The sequence below is a fragment of the Eptatretus burgeri genome, chromosome 17 (genome assembly GCF_056783735.1).
Source record: "Eptatretus burgeri isolate ZD-2024b chromosome 17, Ebu_testis_v1, whole genome shotgun sequence".
NCBI classification, from domain to species: domain Eukaryota; kingdom Metazoa; phylum Chordata; class Myxini; order Myxiniformes; family Myxinidae; genus Eptatretus; species Eptatretus burgeri.
Window position 1 is genome coordinate 25322684 of NC_140977.1, and position 16228 is coordinate 25338911.

Consider the following 16228-nt stretch of genomic DNA (forward strand, 5'->3'; position numbering starts at 1 on the left):
ATAAATAAATGAAAATATATAAATGAAAAAATATAACTGAAAAAATATATTCAGGTGAGTGACCTGAGACAATGGGACTGATCTCTGACAGATCAGTCCCATTGATCAGTCCCATGGAAAAGAAAAATCACAGAACCGTCAGAGAGCATCTGTAAATGAAAATGTAAATAATATTAAAAAATATATACATAAATAAATGCAGGTGAGTGACCCGAGACAATGGGGAAGCACAATTTGTTATTGCTTACAATGTGCAAGCGTACCCCGCTAGTATGTATGTATATGCAGTGCAACTTAAAAACAAATTATGTGAATTATTATCAGTTATTTTAGTAACTCAATCTTTGAATTTAAAATAGACTATCAGACGTTTACACAAACATGAATTATCTAATTTTGTTCACTTACCTCGAGCTGTCAACCCTCATCAATTAAATTGTATATTCATACTTCCAACACTTATCGGAAAAACTGTTCCACATTTAAAGTTGATATTTTTTATAAAATACCTGTGTTTTGCCCAAAATACCCAAATGGACAAAGATGGAGTCGTCAGGAGGAACCTGTGACGTTAAAGGGTTCACGTCACTTTTTTCATTAGCCACACCTGATACAATCCAAAATGATGCCAATTAAGGTATTGTGTAAAGATTGTGTGACATGCTGATTTTAAGTGCTGTGGGAGTGAACAAACACCACTCCTGGACACAATAAGAGCACAAAAACAGATCCTATCAATTACAGACCAATCAAACAGTTGACCTCTTCCAAACACAGTCATGGAATCCATAATTGCTGCTGATGTTGCCTTTTTCTTTTAAAGTACAGCATAATCTCTGACCATCAGGTTGGATTCTGGTGGAATGTCTTCAACGATGGGCATGCTGCTTGTCCTCCTCGCAATGCACCGAGGCCCTAAATCTCAAACAAGAAGTCAGGACCATCTCCCTGGACATGTCTCAGGCATTTGATACAGTCTGACATCCTGCTTTGTTTGTCAAGCTCACTACCTGTGGCATACAAGTCCACCTTTATAGCTGGCTTTCTGAGTTCCTCTGCTTGTACAGTCGATTGGTTGCTATCAATGGAATCAGCTCATAGTGGATGGAGGCTGGAGTGCTCCAAGATAGTGTCAGGCCCAATCTAGTTCATCATGTACATAAATAACCTCTGTGACGGCCTGGAACCTCCCCCCCCTTATTGTTTGCAGACTCCACACTATATCATACAGTACCTCTATCCTACTGACAAGCACACAGAAGCCCTCTGCTTGTCTGCAATTGATTAGATACTGGTTTGATAAATGAAACATGTCCTTCAATCTTGGCAAATCTCACACTCTCACCCCATCGATCTAGCAAGACCATCAAATGAACCCACCTATCTATTTTCATGAACAGCCACTAGAAGTTTCAGTGTCTTGAACTTTGCAGCCTCACCATCAGCCATCACCTCTCCTGGGCCAACTAAATAGCAAAGCTGGCCTCCAAAGTCAGCCGCAGACTGGGCATCCTCTGTTGTTGCAAGTCATTCTTTGATAAACCAAAAGTGCTCACAGCCGACAAGGCCTTTGTCCATGGGTTAATGGAACACTGCTTTCTTTTATGGGCTGGTGGCTCAGCATCACATCCGTCTCTTCCAAGGGTCTGTGAAATCTAAGGCTCTCAACATTATTGGCATCTCCCGCAATGAGGTTGAATCGCAAGGCCTGTTGCTCTCGCATTGGAAACAACTCAGTCACCTCTATTTTAACCCCCACTCCTCCAGACTAGCTCCTGCTCTCTGAAAAATCTGATCAACTTCACCTCCAGGAATTACACTCTCCAAGTCACCCTCTTCTGGTTAAACTCCAAATATTCAGGCTTTCTGACTACCTCCACTCCTTTGTTCTCTTTTCTCCCATTTGTGGAACTACCTTTCTGAGATGGTTATATTACACTCTTCCATCCATTATTTCAAACTACCATCTCATGCTACCACCGCCCCCCAATCCCTACTCATGATCTTTTTTTTTTTACCCCATTAACCTCCCGAATCCATCCCACTTATTTGCAGATTACTGTTTCCTTTCTTCCTCTTTATTTTATTTTCCTGTCCATCATTCCCTTCCTTGTAGTGTCCACCGTTGTCCCTTTGTCACCTCGCTCTTCCCCAAGTCAAGGCTTTGTATACAAAAAAGAAAAAAATTCTAATGTTTGTGGGTGTCATATTGGTTGTTTTTTTGTTGTTCAGATCTTTTTTTGTTGTTCAGTGTCTCGGTTGTTAAAAACATTCATGTTCCAGTGCAGAATGGTCCGGATCTCACAGCCAATAGCCGTCAATCTGAATTCATGTTTTGATTGAAGGAATAGAGATCAACATTCAGCCATAATTTCACACGCGATAAACGGATTACCCCTTATGCTAATTAATGCTCCACTCATTTACCTTGGGTTTCCTCAATATTTAAAGCACGATTCGGTGGAATGCGCAGACTTGAGCTGGGCGTGAAGGTTTGGGATGCTGTCGCCACCCGGAGTAAGTGCCCATGGGAGACGTTGACCCGAATCGATGGACTGCATTTAGCAAATTGCTGAGCGGGCGATTGCGTGTCATGAACGTGGCAATTTTTACTGCGACGTCTCCAGCCCAATGAGAGGTCCTTCTGCTTCCCCAGGCCTTGTGCTGGCATCGTGAATGAAGGCTTATTGACCCATCAGTTACGCCAAACGAACAACTTACGGTCCACTTGCCTATCTTCCGAGTAATCTCTGAGGTTAGCATCTTCATCTTGAGAGAAGGGTGTTTAAAAACCTTATTCCTCGAAAACACTTTCCCCACATTTTGTTTCTGGAGTGCCAAAGGCTCTGGTTTGCAGAAGGGTAATGAGGCATGCTTTACATGGGGACTGTGCTCTTGTTACCTACTTATTTATCGCCTTACTGTGTGACCGAAAGCCATTGGAATGCCCCATTAACCAAGTGTGAGGCTCCGTTGGCCTGCATGGCAGAGCCAGGAGTATTGGTTTAAATCCATATCCTGACCTCTTGACCTTAACTTCGCCCAACTAATCTGACCCTGATAGTCCCTTTGTTTGAAAAGAATGAGCTATCCCAGGATGTTACCAATTCGTATCATGCTAACGATAATCCGGTAAAGTTGAAATGGTCGAATTATTACAAGGCATCTCGTAACAAAAAAATAATAATAATAAAATCAGCCAAAATGAAATGATTCTTCATTCTTAGAATAAAAAATAAAAAAAATCCTCCATGGTTGACACCTTGTGTCATACTGGACTCATTCTCAAGCTCTTTATTAGAATTCAAGTCGATATACATCATAGAGCAAGTGTTTATGTCCAGCCACTAGCGGCACCTGTTATGACGTAATAAATAAACACCGTTTATCTGTGTTGTTTGTGTTCCTGTTTGAGCATATTTATTAATAATGGGCCGACAGGGAAACAATTTCTTTTATTTTGCTCTAACAGCAACATGGATAAACACTATTTATGACGTCATAACAGGTGCATGTGTGCCTGGACATATATACACTTGCTCCATTTTCTATCGATTCCATTCGTGTTGGTCGTACCCAGGGTCAGGTCATGGGCATGGGAACAAAAAAATTCACCCCCCCCCTGCGAGGGGGATGGGGGACTTATAATATTTTGCCCGTACATGTGCCACAGTGCAAGTGGTTTACTGAACCCTGCTGCAGACAGGCGAGATTATGCGTCTCCACACAAAATATATCCCCCCCCTCCCCCGTCCGCGACTGCTTTTCTAGTGTAACTCAGGTGTTAACTTTTCTAGTGTAACTACATTGAAAAGCATCGAACATCACAAAGGTTTTGTTCCAGCAGAATGCCGCTCGAAGGATTATGTGAAATGACATTAACTGATGTCATGCTTGTGACACTGGAATCCCTCAGGTTCAAATTCTATGAATTTGTCCATCCTGCAAATCCATCCTTGTAGTTCATGCAAAGTACAATGACGTGTCCTAAAACTCCTGTCTTAATCTGTCCCATGACCTAGACGATTTCTGGGATGTCATATTGGCATTTCTTTTGGCAAATTGATCATTTGGCCAAGTGAGGACAGGGATTTGGAATTTGGTCAGGGTGCTGATGATAACTCATGAATTCTCTGTCGATAGACACAATGGGCCATCTGACGTCCAGCAGCAACAAAGATGAGTCCCCAGCTGAACAACCCTTCTGATGGATGGCACACTCACTGATGCAACGCCCTGCCTGTGAAGCACCGGTCTGAAGGTTTATAGTCCATTGGGGAATCGAACACAGATAAGATGAATCAAAGGCAAGTGTGTACCTCTGCACCATCCTGTCGGATCCCCCCTTGACCTGCATGTGTTTATATGTGCACATTCACCCAAGAACCTGAGACACTGTAAGAAAGGGTAATTAAGGGGATTTCTGACACAACACCTTGGCAGTTTCTATCAAACGAGGTAGTGGAGTGATGTCCTGTTCTTTTAAACTTACAACGATGTCCTAATCAAAGGAATCAATTGTTTTTATGGTTAATGTTAATGTTACAGTGTTTTATGGCTCTTCCATTTAACATATCTGGTAGTTGCATACCAATAGGTAAACCTCTATTTAAGGAATTGTTGCTGCTGGAGATGCTGTATAAGGATTCTCCAGTAGACAATTTTAGTAGCTTCCTTTAAAAAAAAAAAAAAAACAAGATTTGTGATCCATAAATCAAAAGTGTAATAAAGGGCAGACTCTCATTTATTATTCTCGGACCTATAAAAATCGACAGCAAAGAAATTTTCAACACAGCAAAGCTGGTCTCCAAAGCCAGCCGCAGACTGGGCGTCGTCCATCATTAAAAGTCATTCCTTGAAAAATTTGAGCGACTCAAAGCCGACAATGTCTTTGTCAGTAGCTCAATTGGATAATGCTCTCCTATATTAGCTGACACCTTCGCCGCATCACATCGGTATCTCCTGGATTCTGTGAATCTCAGGCTCTCAACATTATTAGTATCTCCCGTAATGAGTCTGAATAGCAAGGTCTGTTACTCTCACATTGCACACAGATCGGTGGTTTCTCTTTCATTTCCTTCTCCTGCGGTCTAGCGCCCTCTAGTCTTCCTCAGCTCTGTGATCCTCCCCAGCGATAGACACAATGGGCCATCTAATGTCCAGCAGCAACAAAGATTAGTCCCCAGCTGAACAACCCTTCTGATGGGTTGATGAGCACACATGTTCTTTGAGGAGGCCCCTTATGGTTAAACTGCCCAAATCCAGGCTCTGTACACATTTCCACTCCTGTATTAAACTTTCCCTCTAAATTGGGGGGAGGCTTAGAGTTGTTGTAGGTTTTGTTTCTACAATTAGCACTCCTAATATAATATTTCATGATAACTCAAAATTTATGAGACCCTTTGGAGTATGAAACCACCTTTGAGGTTTATTTTTTCCTTCTTGTACTCCTAATTTCTGAAATTTTGGAGCTGTATCTCGGAGCCGGCAGACACTTTCGGAATGGAATTTTTCATCAACAATGTGAATCGAAAGTATGCGGGACTTACGTAACTTTTTTGACCTTGACTTAATTTTAAGGTCATGATCTAATAAGAGACATTTCAACATTTTTCACCAAACCTCCACTCAGGTATGTCCGATCTGAACGAAATTTACCCCCTCGGCTTGATGTATTTCGCCATTTACCCCCTACTCCCATGCAAAAAAAATGCATAGCCAACATAAAAAAGAAAAAAAAAGAGAAAGTTGCGGTGGGGGGGGGGATTGATTTTTGAGTCTGTTTTGAGTAATTTGTTTAGAATGTGAGAGTCTGTATGTTATAATGTATTATGTGTTGTCTGTCTCACATCACAACGATAAGTGTTATTGATTTTGTCTGAAGTTGCGAAAAAAATCATCATAACTTAATTTTCAGGTATGATATATTTACCCCCTGCCATGTAAATTTTTACCCCAGGGGGTAAATTCACCCCTGGTAGAGAATCACTAATTTAGAGCAATACACATTTATGCTTAATTTATATCATACCCCTCCAAGTTAAAGGTTAAGGTCTTAGACCCCCTCGGAGTACAAAACTACCATTTAGGTTTTCCTCCTTTTTCTGCCGATGTCCAGCTGTATCTTGGATCCGGCTGGGACTTTCGGAATGAAATTCTGCATCCACAATGAGAATAGAAAGTATGTTAACATGTTTTTTTTTTACCTTGACCAAGCTGTTGGTCTTTTTTTTTTTAACCTTTTTTACCTTTGACATGCTTTTTTAACCTTGACCTATTTTTAAGGCCATGACCCAATTATCGACATTTTTACATTTTTTTCACCAAAACTCGACTAAGTTTTGGCCGATCGGAACGAAATTTCCCTCCCTAGATACCCTAGAGCAAGTTGCATTGACGCTTCATTTCGGTCATACCCCTCTGGGTTAAAGGTCAAGGTCAAATCTTCTTCTTCCTCTTTCGGCTTGCTCCCGTTAGGGGTCGCCACAGCGGATCAACCGTCTCCATTTCACTCGAGGTCAAGGTCAAATAGTGGTGTGAAAAAAAATCTTGTATTTTTGTAATCACTTAATTTTTCCAATGCAGAAGAATCTCAAAGACCAACTCATCTTCCAAGATGTTCTTGCATCATAATCGTGTACCTGCACTGAAGTAGTGCACCTGATATTTGATTAGTGTCCTTGATCTACTTTTTTCCAAACAAAAAACACATTTTTGATCATACCTTGAATAATTTTCGTCAGATCTTCACCAAAGTGGAAACAATTCATCCTTGCGACACACCCAACCTATCCACCAAGTTTTGTGCGGATCCATCCGCAACTTTTTGAGATATCGTGCTGTTTATCGTTTTTGGCCCGATCTCTTAATAGTGAAGAATCACTATTAAAATTCTAGTAGTCAGATCCGGATCCGAATCTTCAACAAAATCAAATCAGTTCGTCCTTGTCATACACCGAACCTGTCCACAACTTTTTGAGATATCCTGTGCAAAAACAAACAGACAAACAAACAGACAGAAAGGGGTGGAAACATAATGTCCTTCACCTTCGGTGGCAGAGGTAACAACAAAAAGTTGACAGAATAAAGTCGACATGAGGACAATGGCGAAACTGAGAATGGTGAACCTGTGAATGTGTTTACACGCCGACATTGCCAAAAATGTCAATGGCGAACCCAAGAATGTCTGAATGCCGACATTTCCAAAACTGTGAATGGTGAACCTGAGAATGTTCTCCATGCCGACATTGCCAAAATTGTGAATGGTGCACCCAATAATGTATCTACATGCCGACATTGCGAAACTGTGAATGGCAAACCTGAGAATGTGTCTACATGCTGACATTGCCAAAATTGTGAATGGCAAACCTGAGAATGTGTCTACACGCCGACATTGCCAAAATCGTGAATGGTGAACCTGAGAATGTGTCTACATGCCGACATTGCCAAAACTGTGAATGGTGAACCTGAGAATGTGTCTACATGCCGACATTGCCAAAACTGTGAATGGCAAACCGGAGAATGTGTCGACATGCCGACATTGCCAAAATTGTGAATGGTGAACCTGAGAATGTGTCTACACGCCGACATTGCCAAAACTGTGAATGGCAAACCGGAGAATGTGTCTACATGCCGACATTGCCAAAACTGTGAATGGCAAACCGGAGAATGTGTCTACATGCCGACATTGCCAAAACTGTGAATGGCAAACCGGAGAATGTGTCTACATGCCGACATTGCCAAAATTGTGAATGGTGAACCTGAGAATGTGTCTACACGCCGACATTGCCAAAACTGTGAATGGCAAACCGGAGAATGTGTCTACATGCCGACATTGCCAAAACTGTGAATGGTGAACCTGAGAATGTGTCTACACGCCGACATTGCCAAAACTGTGAATGGCGAACCTGAGAATGTGTCTATATGCTGACATTGCCAAAACTGTGTATGGTGAACCTGAGAATGTGTCTACATGCCGACATTGCCAAAACTGTAAATGGTGAACCTGAGAATGTGTCTACACGCCGACATTGCCAAAACTGTGAATGGCAAACGGAGAATGTGTCTACATGCCGAAATTGCCAAAATTGTGAAAGGTGAACCCAATAATGTGTCTACACACCGACATTGCCAAAACTGTGAATGGCAAACCGGAGAATGTGTCTACATGCCGACATTGCCAAAATTGTGAATGGTGAACCTGAGAATGTCAACATGCCGACATTTCCAAAATTGTGAATGAGAACCCGATAATGTGTCGACATGCCGACATTTCCAAAATTGTGAATGGAAAACGTAAGAATGTGTCTACATGCTCACATTGCCAAAATTGTGAATGACGAACCTGATAATGTGGCTACATGCCGACATTGCCAAAACTGTAAATGGCGAACCCGTGAATGTGTCTACATGCCAGGTCAGGTCAAGTATGGGAGTATGCGCTAGAGCAGCATGACATTGCGTTCACTTTCCACCTGCACTCCAAGGTCCTCCATCTCGCCACCCCTCCAGTCAGATGCCTGGTCCATCCCCATCTCCTTGAGATGCTGATCAACCTGATGCAACCACGAGGCACGTGGTTAGCCCATTGGTCTCCTCCCCTCATGAGGCTCCCTCACTGAGAGAATCTGGTTAGCACGATCAGCATCAGGAATATGATCCACATGTTCATACAGCCACAACTGACACTCACAGACTATGCAGGCAACAAATCTCATTTGAGTCTCTCTCAGCATTTGCACATTGGACACAATGTCTGATCAGCAAGAACCAAGGATTCTCCGAAGAGAGCTGATACCAAAGGAATTAAGTCTCTGTCTCAGATCCCTGATCAGAGTCCAAGTCTCACATTCCTTGAGAAAGACTGGAAGCACCAAGGACCTGAAGACACGGACTTTCGTCCTCCAGCAACTATCAATGAGCACATGGTCAATTTCCTTTGCCACACCACCAGCGTTGGAATACCAAGTCCAGCAATGAGCCGGTGGGCGCTGCAACAATGTACCAGCCACCCAAAGTCCATGACTTCTTCCAAAGTCAAGGAACTTAGTGCTATTCGGGTTCACAGTTCCAGACCCATGGGGACCAAAACATGTCTCAAAACCATCCCTATCAGTTCCAGTCGATGCATTGAAATCCCCCAAGACTGAAAAGAGTACCTTTCCTGGGGCACTGATCAACCACAGACTCAAGCGTGGCAAAGAATGCGTCCTTCACAGTGAGATCACTCGCCTCAGTCGGAGCATTTACAGAGACCAGGGAAACGACGCACAAGGAATGACGAATCCTAGGTCTCATAATATGCTCGTTCACCGGTCGGTGTTACCTCAATTATCATAGGAGTCAGCTTATTGAACCAGCTACAGCAACTCTTTGGGCATGGTAAACATCAGAGTGACCAGACCAATAGTAGGTGTAAGCACCCACCATGATCTTGCCACTATCCGGTCACCAAACCTCAGAGAATGCTGCAATACCGATGTTGAAACCCTTGAGCTCAGAGGATAACAGAGACAGGTGATCATCCTTACTTCGGGATTGAACATTCCAGGCACCCACCAGAAGGGATTGCCTCAGGTTAACTAAAGGAGACCGCCGTCTAGTGGACGACACTTCAGCATCACCCTGACACACAGTTCCGCAATCTAACCCGGGAAGGTTACCCCATGTTTTTCCTCCTATCAACAAAGTGTGGGGGTCCCAAAAGCTTTCCTCCAATGCAGTCATCCAGTGAGCTGCCCTGCTGTGAGTGTCCTGGAGCTGCACAGGAGGTACTCCCATACAGTGGGATTTCAGTTTTCTTTGCATTTTTGGTATGTTTTGCAGAGTGAATGGTTTTACAGTGGCCGGAGTGCAAACCCTGTCACCAACCACCTTAAAAAAGTAACCCAACTTCAGGCAGACATCCACAGACACAGTTTGGCACTAGATATGGATGGCTGTTGGCTCACAAGGTGCTCCTCCACCCTTTGACAGGTTTTGTTTTTCATCCTGCTGAGTGTCCATATCCATACACCTTCCACACCAGGAAACCTGGTGGTGGAGACTGTTTCTTCACTGACAACCCGACCATGAAACAGGTTAGTTCAGGTTTACATGGTACCTTTAGCTAGTCACAGATCTATTCTGGCCTGACCTGACAGCTAACATGCAGACATTGCCTAAACTACATGCTGTGAATGGTGAACATGCCGAACATGAATCTACATGCCAACATTGCCAAAACTCTGAATGGCATACCAGAGAATGTGTCTACACGCCGATGTTGCCAAAACCCTGAATGTACTTAAGTATATCGCGAGTAGTAGTGTACCACGGCTGGGAAAATGAAGTGTTGCAACTCTCGAATAACTGAAACCCCGTGAATGGTGAGGGATTCCAAAACTTGGGAATTTCTTTCTGCCTGTATTTCTTGTTCTCCATCCCCCCCCCCCCCTTTTCTCAATATCTCCAAATGGAATGTTCGTTGAGTATATATGCTTCTTCCTTCTTCCTATAAAAGCATTTCAAAACATTTTGAAATGCATCACTTTCCTTATTTTTCCATCAGCAAATAAGGAAAATTTTTTCCATCACTTTCCTTATTTTTCCTTTCCTTATTTTTCCTTATTTCCCCACGTGCTCTTCTTCTTTTTCTTCTTCACCAATATATATTCCTCTCCTTCCCAAAAATTACTTTCCAAAACTGTATGTCAACTCAGTGCTTGTTCCACCAATCCTCCTTCCACACTGATAGCATCACCTTTCTCCATGCCTTCAACAAAAATTCTTACCATCCTTCCCATATCTTTATCTCCATTTGTCCAATATGGGAATTTGGAATCGGCATCCCTCCACTTCATGTCCCCTATTTCTGCTTCCACCTCACCACTTCAAAGCTTTATGTCCCCCCTTTCTACATCCCTCCTCATACCACCCCATAAATGCTTCCCCCTCACTCCACACTCTCAAACCTTACCCCATACCCCACCCACTCAAACGTCCCCCTGCACACTACACACTCATATCTCCCCTCGCACCCCACACACACAAACCTTTTCTCGCAGGCCACAAGCCTTCCTCCACACCCCACACACTCAAACCTTCTCCTTCATCCCACCCCTAAAAGCCTACCTCTCACCTTGGCCGTGCAAAGCCTCTCCCCCATCCTGTACCCTCCCAACGCCTTCTCCCCCATCTCTGACTGCATGAACTTCAAACAACCGAGGTCTCTTCTCCAACTTGAGAGACTCAATTCAGGCCACTGTCATGATGGTGAACAGCTGTCTTGAAGATCTGGAGGGAAGATTGGGATTGAAGAGGATGTGAAAGTTTGCTCCACATGCGAGAAAAAAGAGGAACAAATGTGTGGAGGTGAGCAGTGGTTCTGGATGTGGGCAGTCTCACAAGGAGGGGGTTGAGGGCGGACCGTGTGTGTCCCGCAGATATATGAGGGGGAGGGGCGGGGGGAGACAAAGTACAGAGAGAGCAGAGAGTGCAAGACCAGAAACAAGGCAGTCGAAGACGGAGGGACCACTCACCTGTCTGCGATGGTGATAGGCCCAGAGACTCAACTTCATTACAGGAGATTCCAATAATCTTGAAGGCCTTGGTTTCCATGGCATCAAGCTGAGCAAGGTGTGAGGCAGGGGAGCCATCCCAAAGGGAGAGCAGGTACTCCATCAAGCTGCTGATGAAGGCCTTCATAGGTGGATAGGAGTTCAGGTGTGCCAAGAAAGGACATAGAACGACGTAGCATTTCCAGTCGGCGACTGGCTTTGGAGATCAACTTTGAAATGTAATTTGGTTGAAACCCAGTGCTGCCCTGCTGGGTGAGCTTGTCCAGGTTTCTTGACATGTTGGATATTCTAAAGCTTTGGAGTTATTGGCCTCATGGTGGTTACCTTTTGTCTACAGGCCGGCAGCAGCACTGCCTGACCCTACACACCAATATACACTTTATAGCAGCCTTTGGTGGCTTCAAAATGGACGTCCAGGCCAACGTGTAGTTCCTTAATATCTTGCCCAGATTCTGAAGTACCTACACACACAATATGGGGCCTCAAGGTGCTACAGTTTGGCCGAAAATTAAACATACAAACGCACAATGAAACATAAACAAACACGCAAAAACTATTCAAGGTCAAGGCCATCCTGGTGGAACATCACTTGAAAATATTTATAAGATTTATATGCCTGTTACCTATCTACTACCTACCTATGTACTTTTACGAATTTGGAATTCAATTGCACACAACATACAGGTTCCCTTAGTCAGCTAAGTCGATAAGTGCTTGTTCCCGAGATAGCTCACCTTTCATTGTTTAAATGTTTTGAAATCGATTAGATGCGCTGCGGATCGATTTAATAGTTAGGGAGCGAACAATCGAGACGTCCCTCCCCCTCTTCTGTGAAGAGGAAGAAGAACCCTGCGGTGACGTCAACAACTCCCTCCCACCCTTGGTTGAGCGGGGGGTGGATCACGAGGGCACGAGTCACGCTGGGTGTGGGGGAGGGGTGCAAAGGATAAGAGGACATCTTTTCTTTGTTCAAAAAGAGTCCCGTGGTGGGGCAGAGTTCGTAAAAAGTCCCGTTCTGAGTGCCGTGTGCAGAGTTTGTGTGCTGAGTCCCGTGGGAGGAGTAAGCTTTTTTGCTTTGGAGAGAGCAGTCATTCAGGCGTCGGGTCCTGCTTGGCTTGAGGCCTTCAGAAGCTTTTTGCTTCGGCTGCTGCTTTGTTTTGGAAGGAACTTGAGCCGGTCGTTCGGTTCGAGCTGCGAGTGGAGGCTTCTTCCTCTTCTTCTTGGTTTGTGGAGCTTTTTGTTCTCCATTTTGTTTCCCGGCTTGGTGCGACGCATCGGCCTCTTCTTGGAGTTGGTTCCTCGGGGAAGCAACGATCAACAGGAAGAATCGGTGCCTCGTCTCCACGTGTTGAGAAGCGCGGGAGGATTCGCGGAAGCTCGGGAAGGAACGCGGCTCACGGCGATTTGGATCCAGCTCGCTCTCGCTGGAGCCCGGGACCAGAAAAGTTGAAGACCACACGAGGTGGAGAGGTTCGAGTTAGGCTCTGAGTTTCAGCTCACCTGTCCTCCGAGCTGGAGTTCGTGATTAAAGGCCTCAACCACCATTTTGTGTGTGTGTGTGTGTGTGTGTGTGTGTGTGTGTGTGTGTGTGTGTGTGTGTGTGTGTGTGTGTTTGTGTGTGTGTGTGTGTGTGTGTGTGCGCGCGCGCGCGCGCACGTTCGTATGTCCGTGGGCCCGTCTAATCAGTAGGAACTGCTGTTAAGTGTAAATGACTGTACATAATAAGTAGACGGTTGTAGTTCTTTTGTCGTGCTTTTGTTGCTTGTATAATTGCATACGTGTTTTGCCTTATTTAATTGCATACGTGTTTTATTATAATAAATGTCCTTGTGTGAATGTAAAGCTGCTCGTTGTGTCCATTCCCTCATTGACTGAACATTTAGTGTGTTAGGAGTTTGAAAACCGTTGTTTTGCTGTAATAGTGGGACATTTGGACCGACGGTTCTCGGCGATTACACCGCTCGGAATTACGCACGGACAGGCTCGCCTCGGCGGTTTGTTCCGTACGAGTTCCGTCGAGGGTGGAATACCCCGGTAGTTGGATCACGTGGGTATTTAGGTACATTGAAGATTGGAAATCGACCCTACCCCACGTGATCTGCCAATTGGCGTATTTCGGTTCTTGTACAAAGACCCGTCGCTCTGAGTTATCCGGGCGGCGATCTATATTCCGGGCGATCGGTTGGGCCGACTCGACTTGCGGTTCCGTTCAGAGCGGTCGGTTGGCGGCCGACCCCCCCGGCCCGTAACAGTACATTACACCATTAATTAATTATTTATTTAATATACAATTTACCATCTCCACTTCAAACACACATCTTTGAATTGTTATCCCTACACTTAAAAAAGACAAAGCAAACCCGAGGGATGTTGCAACCGGCTCTGTCTGTCTGTCCGTCCGTCCGTCATGCTATCCCCTCCTAAAGGCCCAGTCACACCTTGACGTTTTAGCCAGCTTATCCCGATTTTTGGAAAATTTGTGTAAAACGCTGGTACACGTCGAATACGTTATGGGTAAGTTTTGATAACATTGAGAGCACGCTGAAAAACACTGCCATACGTCGTTGTACGCTGGCTTTAAACGTTGTACTTTTCGGTTGTCCTCAAATTTTCCATGCTTGAAATTTTAAGACTTCTGCCAGCGTATGACTCACACGTTCCGCATAACGCTGGCCATAAGTTGTAGGCACGTCACGCGATCGTTGACACACGTTACTTGTAAGTTACTCATAAGTCAAAACACGTCGAGGTAATGTTTAGCGTACCCGAAACTTATTTCTAACTCATGAGTAACGTGTTGTACGCACGTTATGTGAACGTTGGCACACGTCGACAAAAGTTACTTGTAAGGTACTCATAAGTCGAAACGCGTCAATGTAATGGTTTGCGTCAGTGTTCCAGACTCCCTGTTTTTTTTATTTTTATTTTTTCTTCGGTATGACGGTGATGTTGACACTTCGATTTGTAGTGCAGTTATAATATAATATAATTAATAGGCTGCCGCTCAACGATTTAAATCATAACTGCACTACAAATCGAAGTGTCAACATCACCGTCATACCGAAGAAAAAAAAAACAAAAAAACCATGGAGTCTGGAACACTGAGTTAACAATTACCTTGAGTGTTTCGACTTATGAGTAACTTTTGTCGACGTGTGACAACGTTGACATATCGTGCGTACAACTTATTCCCATCGCATGCGGAATGTGTTTCATATGGCAAGTACATCGTAAAATGTTTAACACGTTTATAATTACAAGACGTACTCCACTTACTACGACGTACGATAGCGTACTTTAGCGTTCTATTCACGTATACCAAACTTACCCATACCGTATTCGACGTGCGCCAGCGTTTTAGACGTATTTTTCATAGGTCGGCATACGCTGGCAAGATCGCCAAGGTGTGACTGCGATGTTGACACTTCCATTTTCCGGCGGTTATGATTTGAATCGGTGTGCGGCAGCCTTTTAATAACCTACGCCACGTCATCATCGGCGATGCGTGCAGTGCACTATGCATAAGTTAGACTATCGTTGGGCAGAGGTTGTGAACGCCGACAACAGGCTAAGCATTCGTTGGTATAAGTTATCTATAACACAACGAAACGTTCTGTGTCCGTTACTAATATGTTATGCATAAGACCAAGTCGCTATGAATACGTCCGAATCTTAAAAAAAACATCAAAAGTTCAACGTAAGCCAGCGTTTTACATACATTTTGAAACGTTGCCATTGCTGGCTTAAACGTCAAGGTGTGACTGGGCCTTAAACGGTTGTGAAAAAATTCACCAAATATGGAAGTTATGATCACAACATGGCGAGAAGGTGCGAGAGCAGTCTCATTTTTGGCCCCATCTTCTGAGGCCCTGGGATGACGTAAAAAGGTCAAATAACAAAAAATGCAATTACGGGCACATTTTAAATCTTTTTTTTTAAAAAATGAAACCTTGTAAAGGCGATCAACATTGGGGATGCGTTAAATATGTGAATTTTTGGGGGATTGGAACCCTGGTTCATGCCCCACGGGTGGGTACTTCGGATCACAGGGGTCAAAAGAGAAGATTTTTTAAACTCCAAATTGGATATTGAAGTATTCTCATTGGAACTTGTCTTTTGTTATACTTGGTCAAGGCTCGAGGAAGAGGTTGGACACATAAGAGATTAGGACACAACATAACGAAGGGAACAGCAGGAGAAAGGGGAAACACCAACAACAAGGTGGAGGGAGAAAGTAGACAAAGATGGACAAATAAGAGATGCAGGTAACGATGAGCGGTAAGGGAGAACGCAAAGGGTGGAAGCAAAATTTTTGGAGGTGTGGGGGTGGTTTAACGGGTGTAGAAAACATCATGGTTTTGGATGGGGAATGACTTCAGATGATGGTGAACAGCTGTTTTAAAGACCTGGAGGGAAGCATGAGATTAATGAGAGAATGGAAGGTGGTTCAACAGGTGTGGAAAAAGAGGAATAAATGAGTGGAGGTGAGCAGTGATTCTGGATTTAGGTAGTTTTACTCGGAGGGGGTTGATGGTGGACCACATGCATCCTGCAGATACCTAGGGGGAGAAAAGCATGGAGAGTGCAGAGGGTGCAAGACCAGTAATGAGGCGGAAGAAGACAAAGAAACCACCATTTTGTCTAGGTCCGTAGACTCAGCTTCATCGCGA